The 23,615-nt window shown below is 61.5% G+C and overlaps 1 long non-coding RNA gene across 1 annotated transcript; it reads right to left on the bottom strand.

Annotated features, from left to right (window-relative positions):
* Positions 1 to 804: 804 nt before the first annotated feature.
* Positions 805 to 19,232, bottom strand: LOC146041868 (uncharacterized). The gene is made up of 7 exons (XR_014463636.1): positions 19,018 to 19,232; positions 16,609 to 16,733; positions 12,932 to 13,072; positions 10,950 to 11,074; positions 7,740 to 7,881; positions 2,735 to 2,875; positions 805 to 1,230 (listed from the first exon to the last, which is right to left on the bottom strand). It is a non-coding gene; the product is annotated as an uncharacterized LOC146041868 (long non-coding RNA).
* Between the last annotated feature and the right edge of the window lie 4,383 nt (positions 19,233 to 23,615).

The following is a 23,615-nucleotide window of genomic DNA, read 5'->3' as shown; positions in this document are numbered from 1 at the left end:
GCACACAAATCTGTGAATTAGCAGCTCCACCATTGTGTGAGTGACAGCAATCTCACTCTGTGAGAGTGCTGAATCTGCACTTACCCACAGGCTGTGATGGCGTACCATATCTGTATTGCGCAAGGAACACGTCCATTAAGGCGTCAGCCTTAATGATCGTAATTTCATTGCTTTTTGGCGTTTGAGTGGAAGAGTTACAACAGGTTTCAGAAATGCCAGATCATGTGTAAGAAGCCTTAATGGGACATGTGAAACCGTAAGGTTTTTTGTCAATGGAATTTCATAGCTTTTTTTCAATTTATTTTTTTAATTCAGAAATCTAAAATTTCACAAAGAATAAACATTGGATTTATTTAAATGTTCAACGATAACACACCCTGGCAACAAACATTAACCCTGGCCACTAGAATTTCAAACCCCTGGCAGTGAGCATTACAAACCCCTGGCAATGAGTATGACACCCGTCCCAGTGCATGAAACCTCTGTCAACAGGCAAGACATCCAGCCCATGAAACCCCTGGCAATGAGCATGACACCCAGCGTGTAGAAGCTTTACTGTAGGGCATAAACTCTCCTAAAACTTCAAAACTTGAGAACTTCAAATTCTTAGGCTAACGTACATTGGTTTGTGAAGTTAATATGCCTTCAAAGATGAAATTGAGGTAAAGAGTTGGACAAGGTTTAATTTATGGGCTTTCATATGAGTTATAAACAGCAGTATATCTCAATGGAAGGTTAGGTCAACAGGTTAGGCGCAAATATTCCGGAGTGGATATGTGAATAATCTGGACCCACAATGGGGAATATTTTACCAGAACAAAGATTTATTTAACATACAAATCACAGTTTAAAAAGTGCAAATGCAAAAGGGTACACAAAGTGCAAGTGCAGCAGCAGTACAATTTTTCAATTCCAAAGTGACAATGCATAGGTGTTTCAAGGTGCATGTACAATGAACACGACGGGGCAATCTGATACTTTTATCTCACCATTCCAGGGAGGTGCGGTGATACTTTTATCTCACCATTCCAGGGAGGTGCGGTGGGCTGGGTGCTATAGATGGTGGGTCCCGGGTAGCAGGAATGAAAGCACCACCGCACAGGCTTTGGATGGGGATACAATGGTGTTACAGCAGAGTCCTCCCGTCAGAGTGTTGGCATCCTCATAACATGTTTCGGAATCTGGTTCCTTCTTCAGATGTGGATATATTTCAATAAAAATGGTCAAAATCTAAATTTTAAATTTTTCAAAAAGGAAAGTTTTTTTAAATTTTGAAAAAAAAATCTCTAACATCATTTATACTGTTGTTAATAAATCAATAAAGTTTTATTTTGGGATCACGATGAGATGATCCAATATAGTAAAAGGCCACATGCCATAATGACCATTAAGCTATGCCACACACCGTGATGCCCATTACGCATTATAGCAAACACCGTAATGCCCATTACACTTTATAGCAAACACCGTACTGCCCATTACACTTTATAGCAAACACCGTACTGCCCATTACACTTTATAGCAAATACCCTAATGCCCATTACACTTTATAGCAAACACCGTACTGCCCATTACACTTTATACAAACACTGTACTGCCCATTACACTTTATTGCAAACACCATACTGCCCATTATACTTTATAGCAAACACCGTACTGCCCATTACACTTTATAGCAAACACCGTACTGCCCATTACACTTTATAGCAAACACCGTAATGCCCATTTCACTTTAAAGCAAACACCGTACTGCCCATTACACTTTATGGCAAACACCGTACTGCCCATTACACTATATAGCAAACACCATACTGCCCATTACACTTTATAGCAAACACCGTACTGCCCATTACACTTTATAGCAAACACCGTACTGCCCATTACACTTTATAGCAAACACCGTACTGCCCATTACACTTTATAGCAAACACCGTACTGCCCATTACACTTTATAGCAAACACTGTACTGCCCATTACACTTTATAGCAAACATTGTACTGCCCATTACACTTTATAGAAAACACCGTATTGCCCATTACACTATGGGGGGCACTGAGGGGGGGCAGTGTACCCATGGGGGCACTGAGGGGGGGCAGCATACCCATGGGGGCACTGAGGGGGGGGGCAGCGTACCCATGGGGGCACTGGGAAGGGGAGGGGGGGACAGCGTACACACAAGGGCATTGGGGGGACAGCGCACACACAGGGGCACTGTGGGGGAAGGCGCGCAAACGGGGGCACTGTGGGGGAGACAGCGCGCACACGAGGGCACGGGGGGGGGGGACAGAGCACACACGGGGGCACTGGGGGGGGGGACAGCACGCACACGGGGGCATTTGGGGGGACAGCGCGCACACGGGGGCATTGGGGGGGGGGAGGGGAACAGCGTACACACGGGGGCACTGGGGGGGGAACAGCGTACACACGGGGGGCACTGGGAGAGGGGGGGAACAGCGTACACTAGGGGGCACTGGGAGGGGGGGGGAACAGCGTACACACGGGGCACTGGGGTGGACAGCGTACACACGGGGCACTGGGGGGGTACACACAGGGACAGTGGGGTGGGGGCCAGGGTACACACATGGACAGTGGGGTGGGGGCCAGGGTACACGCAGGGACAGTGGGGTGGGGGCCAGGGTACACGCAGGGACAGTGGGGTGGGGGCCAGGGTACACGCAGGGACAGTGGGGTGGGGGCCAGGGTACACACAGGGACAGTGGGGGGACGAATTTACCTGGGTGCAGCTGCTCCTCTGATGGCCGAGTGGCTTCTTTCTGCCTTCCCGGTGGCAGAGGCAACTCAATGAAGCGCCTGAATCTGGTCCGCAGCCTGTGGAAGCGACTGAGTCCCGGCGGTAGCATGGGGAGGTCTGCGTCTGGGCAGGAAATATAATAATAATAATTATATAGGGGGCACAGCGTACACACGGAGGGGGGGGGGGGGGGCACAGCGTACACAGGGAGGGGGTGGGGACAGCGTACACACTGAGGGGGGCCACAGCGGACGCACGGAGGGGGGCCACAGCGGACGCACGGAGGGGGGCCACAGCGGACGCACGGAGGGGGGCCACAGCGGACGCACGGAGGGGGGCCACAGCGGACGCACGGAGGGGGGCCACAGCGGACGCACGGAGGGGGCCACAGCGGACGCACGGAGGGGGCCACAGCGGACGCACGGAGGGGAGCCACAGCGGACGCACGGAGGGGGGCCACAGCGGACGCACGGAGGGGGCCACAGCGGACCCACGGAGGGGGCCACAGCGGACCCACGGAGGGGGCCACAGCGGACCCACGGAGGGGGCCACAGCGGACCCACGGAGGGGGCCACAGCGCACCCACGGAGGGGGGCACAGCGCACCCACGGAGGGGGGCACAGCGCACCCACGGAGGGGGGCACAGCGCACCCACGGAGGGGGCACAGCGCACCCACGGAGGGGGGCACAGCGCACACACAGAGGGGGGCACAGCGCACACACAGAGGGGGGCACAGCGCACACACAGAGGGGGGCACAGCGCACACACAGAGGGGGGCACAGCGCACACAAGGAGGGGGCACAGCGCACGCAAGGAGGGGGGCACAGCGCACGCACGGAGGGGGGCACAGCGCACGCACGGAGGGGGGCACAGCGCACGCACGGAGGGGGGCACAGCGCACGCACGGAGGGGGGCCAAAGCGCACGCACGGAGGGGGGCCAAAGCGGACGCACGGAGGGGGGCCAAAGCGGACGCACGGAGGGGGGCCACAGCGGACGCACGGAGGGGGGCCACAGCGGACGCAGGGAGGGGATCCACAGCGGACGCAGGGAGGGGATCCACAGCGGACGCAGGGAGGGGGGCCACAGCGGACGCACGGAGGGGGGCCACAGCGGACGCACGGAGGGGGGCCACAGCGGACGCACGGAGGGGGGCCACAGCGGACGCACGGAGGGGGGCCACAGCGGACGCACGGAGGGGGGCCACAGCGGACGCACGGAGGGGGGCCACAGCGGACGCACGGAGGGGGGCCACAGCGGACCCACGGAGGGGGGCACAGCGGACCCACGGAGGGGGGCACAGCGGACCCACGGAGGGGGGCACAGCGCACCCACGGAGGGGGCACAGCGCACACACAGAGGGGGGCACAGCGCACACACAGAGGGGGGCACAGCGCACACACAGAGGGGGGCACAGCGCACACACAGAGGGGGGCACAGCGCACACACAGAGGGGGGCACAGCGCACACACAGAGGGGGGCACAGCGCACACACAGAGGGGGGCACAGCGCACACACAGAGGGGGGCACAGCGCACACACAGAGGGGGGCACAGCGCACACACAGAGGGGGGCACAGCGCACACACAGAGGGGGGCACAGCGCACACACAAGGGGGGCACAGAATACACACCGGGGGGGGCACAGCATACACACCGGGGGGGGCACAGCATAACAGCATACACACCGGGGGGGGCACAGCATACACACCGGGGGGGGCACAGCATACACACCGGGGGGGGCACAGCATACACACCGGGGGGGGGCACAGCATACACACCGGGGGGGGTGCACAGCATACACACCGGGGGGGGGGGCACAGCATACACACCGGGGGGGGGGCACAGCATACACACCGGGGGGGGGGCACAGCATACACACCGGGGGGGCACAGCATACACACCGGGGGGGGCACAGCATACACACCGGGGGGGCACAGCATACACACCGGGGGGGCACAGCATACACACCGGGGGGGGCACAGCATACACACCGGGGGGGCACAGCATACACACCGGGGGGCACAGCATACACACAGGGGCACTGGTGGGGCAGCATACACACGGGGGCACTGTACACACAGAAGCACTGGAGGGAGGCAGCGTACACACGGAGGCACTGGGGGAGCGGCGCACACACAGGGGCACTGGGGGGGGGCGCATACACACGGAGGCACTGGGGGGGACAGCATACACACGGGGGCACTGTACACACGAAAGCACTTGGGGGAGGCAGTGTACACACGGGGGAACTGGGGGGTGACAGCGCACACACGGGGGCACTGGGGGACACAGCACACACACACGGGGCACTGGGGGACACAGCGCACACACGGGGGCACTGGGGGACACAGCGCACACACGGGGGCACTGGGGGACACAGCGCACACACGGGGGCACTGGGGGACACAGCGCACACACGGGGGCACTGGGGGACACAGCGCACACACGGGGGCACTGGGGGACACAGCGCACACACGGGGGCACTGGGGGACACAGCGCACACACGGGGGCACTGGGGGACACAGCGCACACACGGGGGCACTGGGGGACACAGCGCACACACGGGGGCACTGGGGGACACAGCGCACACACGGGGGCACTGGGGGGGCAGCATACACATGGGGGCACTGGGGGGTCATCGTACACACGGGGGCAGGGAACGGCGTACACACAGGGGCACTGGGGGGCATGGAACAGCGTACACACGGGGGCAGGGAACGGCATATACACGGGGCACTGGGGGGTGAGGGAACAGCGTACACACGGGGTACTGGGGGGCAGCATACACACGGGGGCACTGGGGGGTACAGAGCACACACGAGGGCACTGGGGGGGACAAAGCACACATGAGGGCACTGGGGGGGGACAGAGCACACACGAGGGCACTGGGGGGGACAGAGCGCACACGAGGGCACTGGGGGGGGGGACAGAGCACACACGAGGGCACTGGGGGGGGGACAGAGCACACACGAGGGCACTGGGGGGGGGGCAGAGCACACACGAGGGCACTGGGGGGGGGGCAGAGCACACACGGGGGCACCGGGGGGGTCGGCAGAGCACACACGGGGGCACCGGGGGGGTCGGCAGAGCACACACGGGGGCGGGGCACCGGGGGCGGGGACAGAGCACACACGAGGGCACTGGGGGGGGGGGGCAGAGCAGACACAGGGGCACTGGGGGGGGGACAGAACACACACAGGGGCCCTGGGGGGGGGGGACATAGCACACACGGGTGAACTGGGGGGGGACAGAGCACACACAAGGGGCACTGGGGGGAAGACAGCGTACACACGGGGGCACTGGGGGGGAGACAGCATACACACCGGGGGGGGGGGCACAGCATACACACCGGGGGGGGCACAGCATACACACCGGGGGGGGGGGCACAGCATACACACCGGGGGGCACAGCATACACACCGGGGGGCACAGCATACACACCGGGGGGGCACAGCATACACACCGGGGGGGCACAGCATACACCGGGGGGGCACAGCATACACACAGGTGCACTGGTGGGGCAGTATACACACGGGGGCACTGTACACACAGAAGCACTGGAGAGAGGCAGCGTACACACGGAGGCACTAGGGGGGGCAGCGCACACACAGGGGCACTGGGGGGGGGGCGCATACACACGGAGGCACTGGGGGGGACAGCATACACACGGGGGCACTGTACACACGAAAGCACTTGGGGGAGGCAGTGTACACACGGGGGAACTGGGGTGACAGCGCACACACGGGGGCACTGGGGGACACAGCGCACACACGGGGCACTGGGGGACACAGCGCACACACGGGGGCACTGGGGGACACAGCGCACACACGGGGGCACTGGGGGGCACAGCGCACACACGGGGGCACTGGGGGGCACAGCGCACACACGGGGGCACTGGGGGACACAGCGCACACACGGGGGCACTGGGGGACACAGCGCACACACGGGGGCACTGGGGGACACAGCGCACACACGGGGGCACTGGGGGACACAGCGCACACACGGGGGCACTGGGGTACACAGCGCACACACGGGGGCACTGGGGTACACAGCGCACACACGGGGCACTGGGGGGGGCAGCATACACATGGGGGCACTGGGGGGGACATCGTACACACGGGGGCAGGGAACAGCGTACACACAGGGGCACTGGGGGGCATGGAACAGCGTACACACGGGGGCAGGGAACGGAATACACACGGGGGCACTGGGGGGTTGAGGGAACAGCGTACACACGGGGTACTGGGGGGCAGCATAGACACGGGGGGCACTGGGGGGGACAGAGCACACACGAGGGCACTGGGGGGTACAGAGCACACACGAGGGCACTGGGGGGGACAAAGCACACATGAGGGCACTGGGGGGGACAAAGCACACACGAGGGCACTGGGGGGGACAGAGCGCACATGAGGGCACTGGGGGGGGGACAGAGCGCACACAAGGGCACTGGGGGGGATAGAGCACACACACGAGGGCACTGGGGGGGACAGAGCACACACGAGGGCACTGGGGGGGAACAGAGCACACACGAGGGCACTGGGGGGGAACAGAGCACACACGAGGGCACTGGGGGGGGGGCAGAGCACACACGGGGGCACTGGGGGGGAGACAGAGCACACACGGGGGCACCGGGGGGGTCGGCAGAGCACACACGGGGGCACCGGGGGGGGGGGGAGGACAGAGCACACACGAGGGCACTGGGGGGGGGGGGGCAGAGCAGACACAGGGGCACTGGGGGGGAAGACAGCGTACACACGGGGGCACTGGGGGGGAGACAGCATACACACAGGGGCACTGGGGGGGGGACAGCGTACACACTGGGGCACTGGGAAGGGGACAGCGTACACACGGGGGCACTGGGAAGGGGACAGCGTACACACAGAGGCACTGGGAAGGGGACAGCGTACACATGGGGGCACTGGGTACACACGGGGAAAGTAGGGTGGGGGACAGGGTACATACAGGGACAGTGGGGGGATGGATTTACCTGGATGCAGCTGCTCCTCTGATGGCTCGGGTGGCTTCTTTCTGCCTTCTCGGTGGCGGAGGCAACTCAAGGAAGCGCCTGAATCTGGTCCGCAGGCTGTGGAAGCTCCTCAGTCCTGGCGGTGGCATGGGGAGGTCAGCGTCTGAGCAGGAAATATAATAAATAATAATATTAACGGGCACAGCGTACACACGGAGTGGGGGACACAGCGTACACACGGAGGGGGGGGGGAACAATGTACACATATAGAGCGGGGGCGCAGCGTACACACGGAGGGGGGGCGCGCAGCGTACACACGGAGGGGGGGGGGGGCGCAGTGTACAAACGGGGGCACACACGGAGAGGGGGCGCAGCGTACACACGGAGGGGGAGCGCAGCGTACACACGGGGGGGGGGGGCAGCGTACACACGGGGGGGGGGCAGCGTACACACGGGGGGGGCAGCATACACACGGAGGGGGGGGCGCAGCGTACACACGGAGGGGGGGCACAGCATACACACGGAGGGGGGGCACAGCATACACACGGAGGGGGGGCACAGCATACACACGGAGGGAGGGCGCAGCGTACACACGGAGGGGGGGCGCAGCGTACACACGGAGGGGGGGCGCAGCGTACACATGGGGGGCAGCGTACACACGGGGGGGGGCAGCGTACACACGGAGGGGGGGGGGGCGCAGCATACACACGGAGGGGGGGCACAGCATACACACGGAGGGGGGGGGGGGCACAGCATACACACGGAGGGGGGGGGCACAGCATACACACGGGGGGACACAGCATACACACGGAGGGGGGGGGCACAGTATACACACGGAGGGGGGGCACAGCATACACACGGAGGGGGCACAGCATACACAAGGGGGGGCACAGCATACACACGGGGGAGGCACAGCATACACACTGGGGGGGGCACAGCATACACACGGGGGGGGGGGCACAGCATACACACTGGGGGGGGGCACAGCATACACACCGGGGGGGGGGGGGGCACAGCATACACACCGGGGGGGGGCACAGCATACACACCGGGGGGCACAGCATACACATGGGGTGAACTATACACACGGAAGCACTGGGCGGAGGCAGCATACACACGGGGGCACTTGGGGGGACAGCGCATACACGGGGGCACTGGGGGGGACAGCATACACACTAAGGCACTGGGTGGGGACAGCATACACACGGGGGCACTGGGTGGGGACAGCATACACACGGGGGCACTGGGTGGGGACAGCGTACACACGGGGGCACTGGGGGGTACAGCGTACACACGGGGGCACTGGGGGGTACAGCGTACACACGGGGGCACTGGGGGTACAGCGTACACACGGGGGCACAGGGGCAGGGAACAGCGTACACACGGGGGCACTGGGGGCAGAGAACAGCATACACACGGGGGCACTGGGGGCAGGGAACAGCATACACACGGGGGCACTGTGGGGCAGGGAACAGCGTACACACGGGGGCACTGGGGGGGCAGGGAACAGCGGACACACGGGGGCACTGGTGGGGGCAGCGTACACACGGGGGCACTGGGGGGCAGGGAACAGCGTACACACGGGGCAGGGAACAGCATACACACGGGGGTACTGGGGGGCAGGGAACAGTGTACACACGGGGGCACTGGGGGGCAGGGAACAGTGTACACACGGGGGCACTGGGGGGCAGGGAACAGCATACATAGGGGGGCAAGGAACAGCGTACACACGGAGGGGGGCACAGCATACACACTAAGGGGGCACAGCATACACACAAAGGGGGCACAGCATACACAAGGGGGGGGGCACAGCATACACACGGGGGGGGGGGCACAGCATACACACTGGGGGGGGGCACAGCATACACACTGGGGGGGGGCACAGCATACACACTGGGGGGGGGGCACAGCATACACACTGGGGGGGGCACAGCATACACACTGGGGGGGGCACAGCATACACACCGGGGGGGCACAGCATACACACCGGGGGGGCACAGCATACACACGGGGAGGGGCACAGCATACACACGGGGTGAACTATACACACGGAAGCACTGGGGGGAGGCAGCATACACACGGGGGCACTTGGGGGGACAGCGCACACACGGGGGCACTGGGGGGGGACAGCGTACACACGGGAGCACTGGGGGGGCAGCGTACACACGGGGGCACTGGGGGGGGCAGCGTACACAAGGGGGCACTGGGGGGAGACAGCATACACACAGGGGCAGGGAAGAGCGTACACACGGGGGCACTGGGGGGCAGGGAACAGCATACACACGGGGGCACTGTGGGGCAGGGAACAGCGTACACACTGGGGCACTGGGGGCAGGGAACAGCGTACACACGGGGGCACTGGGGGGCAGGGAACAGCATACACAGGGGGGCACGGAACAGTGTACACACGGGGGCACTGGGGGGCCAGGGAACAGCATACACACGGAGGGGGGGCACAGCATACTCACGGAGGGGGCACAGCATACACAAGGGGGGGCACAGCATACACACGGGGGGTACAGCATACACAATGGGGGGGCACAGCATACACACTGGGGGGGCACAGCATACACACGGGGGGGGGGCACAGCATACACACGGGGGGGCACAGCATACACACTGGGGGGTACAGCATACACACTGGGGGGGTACAGCATACACACGGGGGGGGGGGCACAGCATACACACTGGGGGGGGGCACAGCATACACACTTGGGGGGGGCACAGCATACACACTGGGGGGGGCACAGCATACACACTGGGGGGCACAGCATACACACGGGGAGGGGCACAGCATACACACGGGGAGGGGCACAGCATACACACGGGGTGAACTATACACACGGAAGCACTGGGGGGAGGCAGCATACACACGGTGGCACTGGGGGGGACAGCGCACACACGGGGGGACAGCATACACACGGGGGCACTGGGGGGGACAGCATACACACGGGGGCACAGCATACACACGGGGGCACTGGGGGGGGGACGGCATACACACGGGGGCACTGGGAAGGGGACAGCGTACACACGGGGGCACTGGGAAGGGGACAGCGTACACATGGGGGCACTTGGAAGGGGACAGCGTACACATGGGGGCACTGGGAAGGGGACAGCGTACACATGGGGGCACTGGGAAGAGGACAGCGTACACATGGGGGCACTGGGTACACACGCGGACAGTGTGGTGGGGGCCGGGTGCACACAGGGACAGTGGGGGGACGGATTTACCTCTGATGGTCCGGGTGGCTTCTTTCTGCTTTCTCGTGGCTGAGGCAACTCAAGGAAGCGCCTGAATCTGGTCCGCAGGCTGTGGTAGCTCCTCAGTCCTGGCGGTGGCATGGGGAGGTCAGCGTCTGGGCAGGAAATATAATAAATAATAATATTAAAGGGCTCAGCGTACACACGGGGGGGGGGGCACAGTGTACACACGGGGGCACTGGGGCAGGGAACAGCGTACACACGGGGGGGCAGGGAACAGCGTACACACGGGGGCACTGGGGGGCAGGGAACAGCGTACACACGGGGGCACTGGGGGGCAGGGAACAGCGTTCACACTGGGGTACTGGGGGGCAGGGAACAGCGTTCACACGGGGACACTGGGGGGCAGGGAACAGCGTACACACGGGGGCACATGGGGGCAGGGAACAGCGTACACACGGGGGCACTGGGGGCAGGGAATAGCGTACACACGGGGGCACTGGGGGGGCAGGGAACAGCGTACACAGGGGGGCACAGGGAACAGCGTACACACGGGGGCACAGGGGAGCAGGGAACAGCGTACACACGGGGGCACTGGGGGGCAGGGAACAGCGTACACACAAGGGCAGGGAACAGCGTACACACGGGGGCACTGGGAGGCAGGGTACAGTGTACACACGGGGGCACTGGGAGGCAGGAAACAGCATACACAGGGGGGCACTGTGGGGCAGGGAACAGCGTACACACGGGGGCACAGAACAGCATACACACGGGGGCACTGGGGGCAGGGAACAGCATACACATGGGGGCACTGGGGGGCAGGGAACAGCGTACACACGGGGGCACGGAACAGCATACACACGGGGGCACTGGGGGCAGCGAACAGCATACACATGGGGGCACTGGGGGGCAGGGAACAGCGTACACACGGGGGCACTGGGGGGGCAGCGTACACACGGGGGCACTGGGGGCAGGGAACAGCATACACACGGGGGCACTGGGGGCAGGGAACAGCATACACACGGGGGCACTGGGGGCAGGGAACAGCGTACACACGGGACACTGGGGGGCAGGGAACAGCGTACACACGGGACACTGGGGGGGCAGCATACACATGGGGGCAGGGAACAGCGTACACACGGTAGCACTGTGGGGAGGGACAGAGCACACACGGGGGCACTGGGGGGGACAGAGCACACACTGGGGCACTGGGGGGGACAGCGTACACACACGGGGGCACTGGGAAGGGGACAGCGTACACACGGGGGCACTGGGAAGGGGACAGCGTACACACGGGGGCACTGGGTAGGGGACAGCGTACACATGGGGGCACTGGGAAGGGGACAGCGTACACATGGGGGCACTGGGAAGGGGACAGCGTACACATGGGGGCACTGGGAAGGGGACAGCGTACACATGGGGGCACTGGGAAGGGGACAGCGTACACATGGGGGCACTGGGAAGGGGACAGCGTACACACGGGGTCAGGGAACAGCGTAAACAAGGGGGCACTGGGATGGGGACAGCATACACACGGGGGCACTGGGAAGGGGACAGCGTACACATGGGGACACTGGGAAGGGGACAGCGTACACATGGGGGCACTGGGAAGGGGACAGCGTACACATGGGGGCACTGGGAAGGGGACAGCTTACACATGGGGGCACTGGGAAGGGGACAGCGTACACACGGGGGCACTGGGAAGGGGACAGCGTACACATGGGGGCACTGGGAAGGGGACAGCGTACACATGGGGGCACTGGGAAGGGGACAGCGTACACACGGGGGCACTGGGAAGGGGACAGCATACACACGGGGGCACTGGGAAGGGGACAGCGTACACATGGGGGCACTGGGAAGGGGACAGCATACACATGAGGGCACTGGGAAAGGGACAGCGTACACATGGGGCACTGGGAAGAGGACAGCGTACACATGGGGGCACTGGGTACACACGCGGACAGTGTGGTGGGGGCCGGGTGCACACAGGGACAGTGAGGGGACGGATTTACCTGGATGCAGCTGCTCCTCTGATGGTCCGGGTGGCTTTTTTCTGCCTTCTCGTGGCTGAGGCAACTCAAGGAAGCGCCTGAATCTGGTCCGCAGGCTGTGGTAGCTCCTCAGTCCTGGCGGTGGCATGGGGAGGTCAGCGTCTGGGCAGGAAATATAATAAATAATAATATTAAAGGGCTCAGCGTACACACGGGGGGGGGGGGGCACAGTGTACAAACGGGGGCACTGGGGCAGGGAACAGCGTACACACGGGGGGGCAGGGAACAGCGTACACACGGGGGCACTGGGGGGCAGGGAACAGCGTACACACGGGGCACTGGGGGGCAGGGAACAGCGTTCACACGGGGGTACTGGGGGGCAGGGAACAGCGTTCACACGGGGACACTGGGGGGCAGGGAACAGCGTACACACGGGGGCAGGGAACAGCGTACACACGGGGGCACAGGGGGCAGGGAATAGCGTACACACGGGGGCACTGGGGGGGCAGGGAACAGCGTACACACGGGGGCACAGGGAACAGCGTACACACGGGTGCACTGGGGAGCAGGGAACAGCGTACACACGGGGGCAGGGAACAGCGTACACACGGGGGCACTGGGGGGCAGGGTACAGTGTACACATGGGGGCACTGGGAGGCAGGAAACAGCATACACAGGGGGGCACTGTGGGGCAGGGAACAGCGTACACACGGGGGCACGGAACAGCATACACACGGGGGCACTGGGGGCAGGGAACAGCGTACACATGGGGGCACTGGGGGGCAGGGAACAGCATACACACGGGGGCACTGGGGGGGGGCAGCGTACACACGGGGGGCAGGGAACAGCGTACACACGGGGGCACTGGGGGCAGGGAACAGCGTACACACGGGACACTGGGGGGCAGGGAACAGCGTACACACGGGACACTGGGGGGCAGGGAACAGCGTACACACGGGACACTGGGGGGCAGGGAACAGCGTACACACGGGGGCACTGGGGGGGGCAGCATACACATGGGGGCAGGGAACAGCATAAACACGGCGGCACTGGGGGGCAGGGTACAGTGTACACACGGGGGCACTGGGAGGCAGGAAACAGCATACACAGGGGGGCACTGGGGGCAGGGAACAGCGTACACACGGGGGCAGCGAACAGCATACACATGGGGGCACTGGGGGGCAGGGAACAGCGTACACACGGGGGCACTGGGGGGGGGGCAGCGTACACACGGGGGCACTGGGGGCAGGGAACAGCGTACACACGGGACACTGGGGGGCAGGGAACAGCGTACACACGGGGGCACTGGGGGGGCAGCATACACATGGGGGCAGGGAACAGCGTACACACAGGGGCACTTGGGGGCAGGGAACAGCGTACACACGGTAGCACTGTGGGGGGGGACAGAGCACACACGGGGGCACTGGGGGGGACAGAGCACACACTGGGGCACTGGGGGGGACAGCGTACACACACGGGGGCACTGGGAAGGGGACAGCGTACACACACGGGGGCACTGGGAAGGGGACAGCGTACACACACGGGGGCACTGGGAAGGGGACAGCGTACACACGGGGGCACTGGGAAGGGGACAGCGTACACACGGGGGCACTGGGAAGGGGACAGCGTACACATGGGGGCACTGGGTAGGGGACAGCGTACACATGGGGGCACTGGGAAGGGGACAGAGTACACATGGGGGCACTGGGAAGGGGACAGCGTACACATGGGGGCACTGTGAAGGGGACAGCGTACACATGGGGGCACTGTGAAGGGGACAGCGTACACATGGGGGCACTGGGGGGGCAGGGAACAGCGTACACACGGGGGCAGGGAACAGCGTACACACGGGGGCACTGGGGGGCAGGGTACAGTGTACACACGGGGGAAGGGAACAACGTGCACACGGGGGCACAGGGGCAGGGAACAGCGTACACACGGGGGCACTGGGGGGCAGGGAACAGCGTACACACGGGGCACTGGGGGGGCAGCATACACATGGGGGCAGGGAACAGCATTCACACGGGGGCACTGGGGGGCAGGGTACAGTGTACACACGGGGGCACTGGGAGGCAGGAAACAGCATACACAGGGGGGCACTGTGGGGCAGGGAACAGCGTACACACGGGGGCACGGAACAGCATACACACGGGGGCACTGGGGGGCAGCGAACAGCATACACATGGGGGCACTGAGGGGCAGGGAACAGCGTACACACGGGGGAACTGGGGGGGGCAGCGTACACACAGGGGCACTGGGGGCAGGGAACAGCGTACACACGGGACACTGGGGGGCAGGGAACAGCGTACACACGGGGGCACTGGGGGGGCAGCATACACATGGGGGCAGGGAACAGCGTACACACGGTAGCACTGTGGAGGGGGGACAGAGCACACACGGGGGCACTGGGGGGACAGAGCACACACTGGGGGGGACAGCGTACAGACACGGGGGCACTAGGAAGGGGACAGCGTACACACAGGGGGGCACTGGGAAGGGGACAGCGTACACACACAGGGGCACTGGGAAGGGGACAGCGTACACACACCGGGGCACTGGGAAGGGGACAGCGTACACACGGGGGCACTGGGAAGGGGACAGCGTACACACGGGGGCACTGGGAAGGGGACAGCGTACACACGGGGGCACTGGGTAGGGGACAGCGTACACATGGGGGCACTGGGAAGGGGACAGAGTACACATGGGGGCACTGGGAAGGGGACAGCGTACACATGGGGGCACTGTGAAGGGGACAGCATACACATGGGGGCACTGGGAAGGGGACAGCGTACACATGGGGGCACTGGGGGGCAGGGAACAGCGTACACACGGGGGCAGGGAACAGCGTACACACGGGGGCACTGGGGGGCAGGGTACAGTGTACACACGGGGGCAGGGAACAGCGTGCACACGGGGGCACAGGGGCAGGGAACAGCGTACACACGGGGGCACTGGGGGGCAGGGAACAGCGTACACACGGGGCACTGGGGGGGCAGCATACACATGGGGGCAGGGAACAGCATACACACGGGGGCACTGGGGGGCAGGGTACAGTGTACACACGGGGGCACTGGGAGGCAGGAAACAGCATACACAGGGGGGCACTGTGGGGCAGGGAACAGCGTACACACGGGGGCACAAAACAGCATACACACGGGGGCACTGGGGGGCAGCGAACAGCATACACATGGGGGCACTGGGGGGCAGGGAACAGCGTACACACGGGGGAACTGGGGGGGCAGCGTACACACAGGGGCACTGGGGGCAGGGAACAGCGTACACACGGGACACTGGGGGGCAGGGAACAGTGTACACACGGGGGCACTGGGGGGGCAGCATACACATGGGGGCAGGGAACAGCGTACACACGGTAGCACTGTGGGGGGGGGGACAGAGCACACACGGGGGCACTGGGGGGGACAGAGCACACACTGGGGCACTGGGGGGGACAGCGTACAGACACGGGGGCACTAGGAAGGGGACAGCGTACACACACGGGGGCACTGGGAAGGGGACAGCGTACACACACGGGGGCACTGGGAAGGGGACAGCGTACACATGGGGGCACTGGGAAGAGGACAGCGTACACATGGGGGCACTGGGAAGAGGACAGCGTACACATGGGGGCACTGGGTACACACGCGGACAGTGTGGTGGGGGCCGGGTGCACACAGGGACAGTGGGGGGGACGGATTTACCTCTGATGGTCCGGGTGGCTTCTTTCTGCCTTCTCGTGGCTGAGGCAACTCAAGGAAGCGCCTGAATCTGGTCCGCAGGCTGTGGTAGCTCCTCAGTCCTGGCGGTGGCATGGGGAGGTCAGCGTCTGGGCAGGAAATATAATAAATAATAATATTAAAGGGCTCAGCGTACACACGGGGTCAGGGAACAGCGTACACATGTGGGCACTGGGGGGCAGGGAACAGCGAACACACACAGGGGCAATGGGGGGCAGGGAACAGCGTACACACGGGGGCACTGGGGGGCAGGGAACAGCGTACACACGGGGGCACTGGGGGGCAGGGAACAGCGTACACACGGGGGCACTGGGGGGCAGGGAACAGCGTACACACGGGGGCACTGGGGGGCAGGGAACAGCCTACACACGGGGCACTGGGGGGCAGGGAACAGTGTACACGCGGGGGCAGAGAACAGCGTACACACGGGGGCACTGGGGGGGGACAGAGCACACACGGGGGCACTGGGAAGGGGACAGCGTACACACGGGGGCACTGGGAAGGGGACAGCGTACACACGGGGGCACTGGGAAGGGGACAGCGTACACACGGGGGCACTGGGGGGCAGGGAACAGCGTACACACGGGGGCACTGGGGGGCAGGGAACAGCGTACACACGGGGGCACTGGGGGGCAGGGAACAGCCTACACACGGGGCACTGGGGGGCAGGGAACAGTGTACACGCGGGGGCAGAGAACAGCGTACACACGGGGGCACTGGGGGGACAGAGCACACACGGGGGCACTGGGAAGGGGACAGCGTACACACGGGGGCACTGGGAAGGGGACAGCGTACACACGGGGGCACTGGGAAGGGGACAGCGTACACACGGGGGCACTGGGAAGGGGACAGCGTACACACGGGGGCACTGGGAAGGGGACAGCGTACACACGGGGGCACTGGGAAGGGGACAGCGTACACACGGGGGCACTGGGAAGGGGACAGCGTACACACGGGGGCACTGGGAAGGGGACAGCGTACACACGGGGGCACTGGGAAGGGGACAGCGTACACACAGGGGCAATGGGGGGCAGGGAACAGCGTACACACGGGGGCACTGGGGGGCAGGGAACAGCGTACACACGGGGGCACTGGGGGGCAGGGAACAGCGTACACACGGGGGCACTGGGGGGCAGGGAACAGCGTACACACGGGGGCACTGGGGGGCAGGGAACAGCCTACACACGGGGCACTGGGGGGCAGGGAACAGTGTACACGCGGGGGCAGAGAACAGCGTACACACGGGGGCACTGGGGGGGGACAGAGCACACACGGGGGCACTGGGAAGGGGACAGCGTACACACGGGGGCACTGGGAAGGGGACAGCGTACACACGGGGGCACTGGGAAGGGGACAGCGTACACACGGGGGCACTGGGGGGCAGGGAACAGCGTACACACGGGGGCACTGGGGGGCAGGGAACAGCGTACACACGGGGGCACTGGGGGGCAGGGAACAGCCTACACACGGGGCACTGGGGGGCAGGGAACAGTGTACACGCGGGGGCAGAGAACAGCGTACACACGGGGGCACTGGGGGGGACAGAGCACACACGGGGGCACTGGGAAGGGGACAGCGTACACACGGGGGCACTGGGAAGGGGACAGCGTACACACGGGGGCACTGGGAAGGGGACAGCGTACACACGGGGGCACTGGGAAGGGGACAGCGTACACACGGGGGCACTGGGAAGGGGACAGCGTACACACGGGGGCACTGGGAAGGGGACAGCGTACACACGGGGGCACTGGGAAGGGGACAGCGTACACACGGGGGCACTGGGAAGGGGACAGCGTACACACGGGGGCACTGGGAAGGGGACAGCGTACACACGGGGGCACTGGGAAGGGGACAGCGTACACACGGGGGCACTGGGAAGGGGACAGCGTACACACGGGGGCACTGGGAAGGGGACAGCGTACACACGGGGGCACTGGGAAGGGGACAGCGTACACACGGGGGCACTGGGAAGGGGACAGCGTACACACGGGGGCACTGGGAAGGGGACAGCGTACACACGGGGTCACTGGGAAGGAGACAGCGTACACACGGGGGCACTGGGAAGGAGACAGCGTACACACGGGGGCACTGGGAAGGGGACAGCGTACACACGGGGGCACTGGGAAGGGGACAGCGTACACACGGGGGCACTGGGAAGGGGACAGCGTACACACGGGGGCACTGGGAAGGGGACAGCGTACACACGGGGGCACTGGGAAGGGGACAGCGTACACACGGGGGCACTGGGAAGAGGACAGCGTACACATGGGGGCACTGGGAAGAGGACAGCGTACACATGGGGGCACTGAGTACACACGCGGACAGTGGGGTGGGGGCCGGGTGCACACAGGGACAGTGGGGGGACGGATTTACCTGGATGCAGCTGCTCCTCTGATGGTCCGGGTGGCTTCTTTCTGCCTTCTCAGTGGCGGAGGCAACTCAAGGAAGCGCCTGAATCTAGTCCGCAGGCTGTGGAAGCTCCTCAGTCCTGGCGGTGGCATGGGGAGGTCAGCATCTGGGCAGGAAATATAATAAATAATAATATTAAAGGGCTCAGCGTACACAGGGGGGGGGCACAGCGTACACACGGAGGAGGGGGGCACAGCGTACACACGGAGGAGGGGGGCACAGCGTACACACGGAGGAGGGGGGCACAGCGTACACACGGAGGAGAGGGGCACAGCGTACACACGGAGGAGGGGGGCACAGCGTACACACGGAGGAGGGGGGCACAGCGTACACACGGAGGAGGGGGGCACAGCGTACACACGGAGGAGGGGGGCACAGCGTACACACGGAGGAGGGGGGCACAGCGTACACACGGAGGAGGGGGGCACAGCGTACACGGGGGCACAGCGTACACACGGAGGGGGCACAGCGTACACACGGGGGGGGCACAGCGTACACACGGGGGGGGCACAGCGTACACACGGGGGGGCACAGCGTACACACGGGGGGGCACAGCGTACACACGGGGGGGCACAGCGTACACACGGGGGGCACAGCATACACACGGGGGGCACAGCATACACACGGGGGGGCACAGCATACACACGGGGGGGCACAGCATACACACGGGGGGGCACAGCATACACACGGGGGGGCACAGCATACACACGGGGGGCACAGCATACACACGGGGGGCACAGCATACACACGGGGGGCACAGCATACACACGGGGGGGGCACAGCATACACACGGGGGGGGCACAGCATACACACGGGGGGGGCACAGCATACACACGGGGGGCACAGCATACACACGGGGGGCACAGCATACACACGGGGGGCACAGCATACACACGGGGGGCACAGCATACACACGGGGGGCACAGCATACACACGGGGGGCACAGCATACACACGGGGGGGGCACAGCATACACACGGGGGGGCACAGCGTATACACAGTATATGCAGTGAGGGGGGGCGGGGGACACACGAGGACAGTGAGGGGGGTCCATGCACTGACATGCAGCAGCTGCGGCTCTCATGCCGCCGCTGCATCACTGGCACATACAGCGCTGGGTCCCCCTACCACCAACCCCAGAACCAGCCTTGCTGACACAAACCACCCCACCCACCCACCCACAAGAATACTTGCAGCCGCGGCGCTGCAGACACGGCACGGGAAGCTTCCTTAGTTTGTTTGCCAGTGTAAACACACAGCTCCCGGCCGCCGCGCGCATACACACACTGACCTGAGCGCCGCAGCAGCACGGGCTCATGTCAGTGTGTGTATGCGCGCGGCGGCCGGGAGCTGTGGGTTTTAAACAGGCAAACCAAGAAAGCTTCCCCTCCCGAGTCTGCGGCGCTATTATTCTTGTGGGTTGGTGGGTGGGTGCCGGGTGGCTGACTGCAAAAATACGTTTGGAACCTTTTAGCTCCTGTCTGTGGTGCGCCGACGGTCCTCTCCCCTTGGAGGGATTGCGGGGCTGCAGCAGCGGGACCCCTGTAGGCAGCAGGTCTAAAGTTCTAGCCCCTCGCATCTCCGTCGGCCATCTTGGTACTCCCAAGTGAGGCCTGTCTGTAACTCTGTACTCCCCCTGCTGGCCACACACTGCGCATGCGCAACAAGTTGGAGACTCCTATCTTTATAATGGGGGACGTTTCACTAAATTAAAAAAAAACTGTACCTATCTGAAAATCCTCAACCCCAAAAGGCACTCCACTGGGACAATATCTACCTAATAAAACAAACCCCAAGTCTCAATTGTTCCCCTACCCCGAGTTATGCCTTCCCAAAAAAAACCTCATAGACTAACATGGGTGACAAAGTGTCATTTCTGAAGTGGCAGAAAAAAACTGGCAGTTGGAAGTTTAGATCGCTCCCAATTGGTCATTTTTTAACATTTCGCCCTGAAATTTGGCACGCAGCACCGGTTGACGATTCTACGCGTACCTGCCAAATTTCAGCTCAGTACGCCCAGTCACTTTTGAGGTGCAGTCCCTCAAACACCATGCCCCCATCCGAAAAGTTCCCTATGGGAAAAATCCGTTCGTTGGATTCAGCCTTAATATAAGGGCACTACCGTGCCCTTATAATATATATATATAAATAAAAGAGTGATTAAGACCCACTCCACTCCACTCTTACATCTGGGCTACAGGAAAATACCCCCTGAATGGTCTATAAGTCTATTAGGAAGCGACACAAATAAACAGGGTCACGTCCATTCCACCACGTATCGGCTAGATGAAAAGGTGGACCACACTAATTAAGCCAAACATCTAGCACCCTATTACAGGAACAAAGTGTATCCCTATATAAGATCTACTCTAATCCAGAGGTACCAGAAAGTTCCAAAAAAAAGACACTACTTTAAAAGTCGTCATCCTTTTGAACAGAGATTACTGTGTAAATGTCTTTACCCCTGATGAAGTCTTGCTAAAAGACGAAACGCGTTGGGGTTCAACTGTAAAAACAAAGAGTGTACTCCTATGATAAGAACCTGATTTTAAGCAATTCATGTTTTAATAAACAGCATTTTTATACACGCAAATTTATGTATGGTTCTTATGGAATAATAATAATAATATGGAAAGACAGAAATAATCATTGTAATACAGGGCGCCTGACACTATTGTGGTAATATATATATATATATATATATATATATATATATATATTCACAGTAATCATATTTTTTATGTATTTTGGTATTTTTCTGAGGATTTACCAAATACTTCTGACCACTAGTTCTATATTTAAACTAGAAGTTCTTACAAATCCTAAAATTTATAGATAATTACAATATTGTACTATTATTACACAATATTGTTCCTTTATGGTACTTTAAATATACTAGCACCAGAAAAAGTAGTGCTCACAACACTACACTAAAATTTAACAGAAACCAGAAAAAAATTAAATAAATGGTTTAATAATTCTACTGCCATGGGAAACGATTACATTTTTTAACATCTAAAACCACTTTGATTTAGGATGGAAAATATGCCCCTTATAAAATAAATAAAGCCTTAACCTGGTCAGAGCAGAATCATAGAATTAGAATTCACATTATAATCAGAGATGTGCACCGGACCCTTTTCGGGTTTTGGGTTCTGATTACCTTGAGGTTTTGGGTTCTAATGGGTTTTGGCAAAACACCTCCTAAGTGTTTTGTGTTTGGATTTTGGGTTCTGATTTTTTTGTTAAAAAAGCATAAAAACTGCTATAATCGCAGAATTTGGTGGGTTTTTTTTTTGCTCCAACGCTATATTGACCTCAATAACATTCATTTACACTCATTTCCAGTGTATTCTGAACACCTGACACCTCACAATATTGTTTTTATTGCCAAAGTTTGCACTGAGGTAGCTGGATAACTATGCTAAGCCACACAAGTGTGCGGCAAAAACACGTGGCTCATGTAAGAGTGGCACTGCAGCGGCAGACATGATGGCAGTTTAAAAAAAATAGGCCCATAAAAGATACCTATCTGGCTTGATCATGCACTGTTTACCATGTGCAGCCAAGGAGCGGTGGGCATTTTGTGCAGCACAGAGTTTGTCTGCAAGTGTGTAACTGTTTTGATCACTTTAACATCCAACAAGACCCCTATCTGGCTTGATTGTGTGATAATGTAATCTGATTGTTTAATTTTGTGATTATTATTCATTTATTATTACCAGTCGTCTCTTAAATCATTGCCTAATGGGTGTAGGGGAGTGGGCTAACCAATTTTAAGGTGGCAGATGGAAGATGTAATGTAATGTAAACCATCACTAGCATTGGTTGCAGCAGTGGCAGTAACTGATGGACCCGGCTGTGCAGATAAGGAGGATGCTGACAGCGATGATGTCAAAGGGAGAGCCAGCGAACTGTTGCTCCATGCAGCGCTGGAAAACTTTGCTGCCCGTGGTGATGCCATAGGGCATGCGTAACCATCACTAGCATTGGTTGCAGCAGTGGCAGTAACTGATGGACCCGGCTGTGCAGATAAGGAGGATGCTGACAGCGATGATGTCAAAGGGAGAGCCAGCGAACTGTTGCTCCATGCAGCGCTGGAAAACGTCGCTGCCCGTTATGATGCCATATTGCATGCGTAACCATCACTAGCATTGGTTGCAGCAGTGGCAGTAACTGATGGACCCGGCTGTGCAGATAAGGAGGATGCTGACAGCGATGATGTCAAAGGGAGAGCCAGCGAACTGTTGCTCCATGCAGCGCTGGAAAACTTCGCTGCCCGTGGTGATGCCATAGGGCATGCGTAGGAAGACGTAGCACCCAATAGGGGTCATGAAGGCAGTAAGCATGGAAGAGGCTCTGTCCAGAGGGATCTGCCAAAACCCACACTTGGCATTCAGGGTGCTAAAGACCGTTGCACCTGGCATGTCAGTGATCACCTGCTCGATGGTGCAGAGTGTGTATCTGTTTTGGTCAGTTTAATATTTCATAAGACCCCTATCTGTCTTGATTGTGATTATTTATAATTAATTTCATCTGATTTTGAATTTGGTGATTAGTAAT

The sequence above is a fragment of the Crinia signifera genome, chromosome 19 (genome assembly GCF_055691185.1).
Source record: "Crinia signifera chromosome 19, ASM5569118v1, whole genome shotgun sequence".
Classification (NCBI taxonomy): domain Eukaryota; kingdom Metazoa; phylum Chordata; class Amphibia; order Anura; family Myobatrachidae; genus Crinia; species Crinia signifera.
Note: the sequence above shows the minus strand (reverse complement) of the source record. Positions and strands in the feature narration are given on the sequence as shown.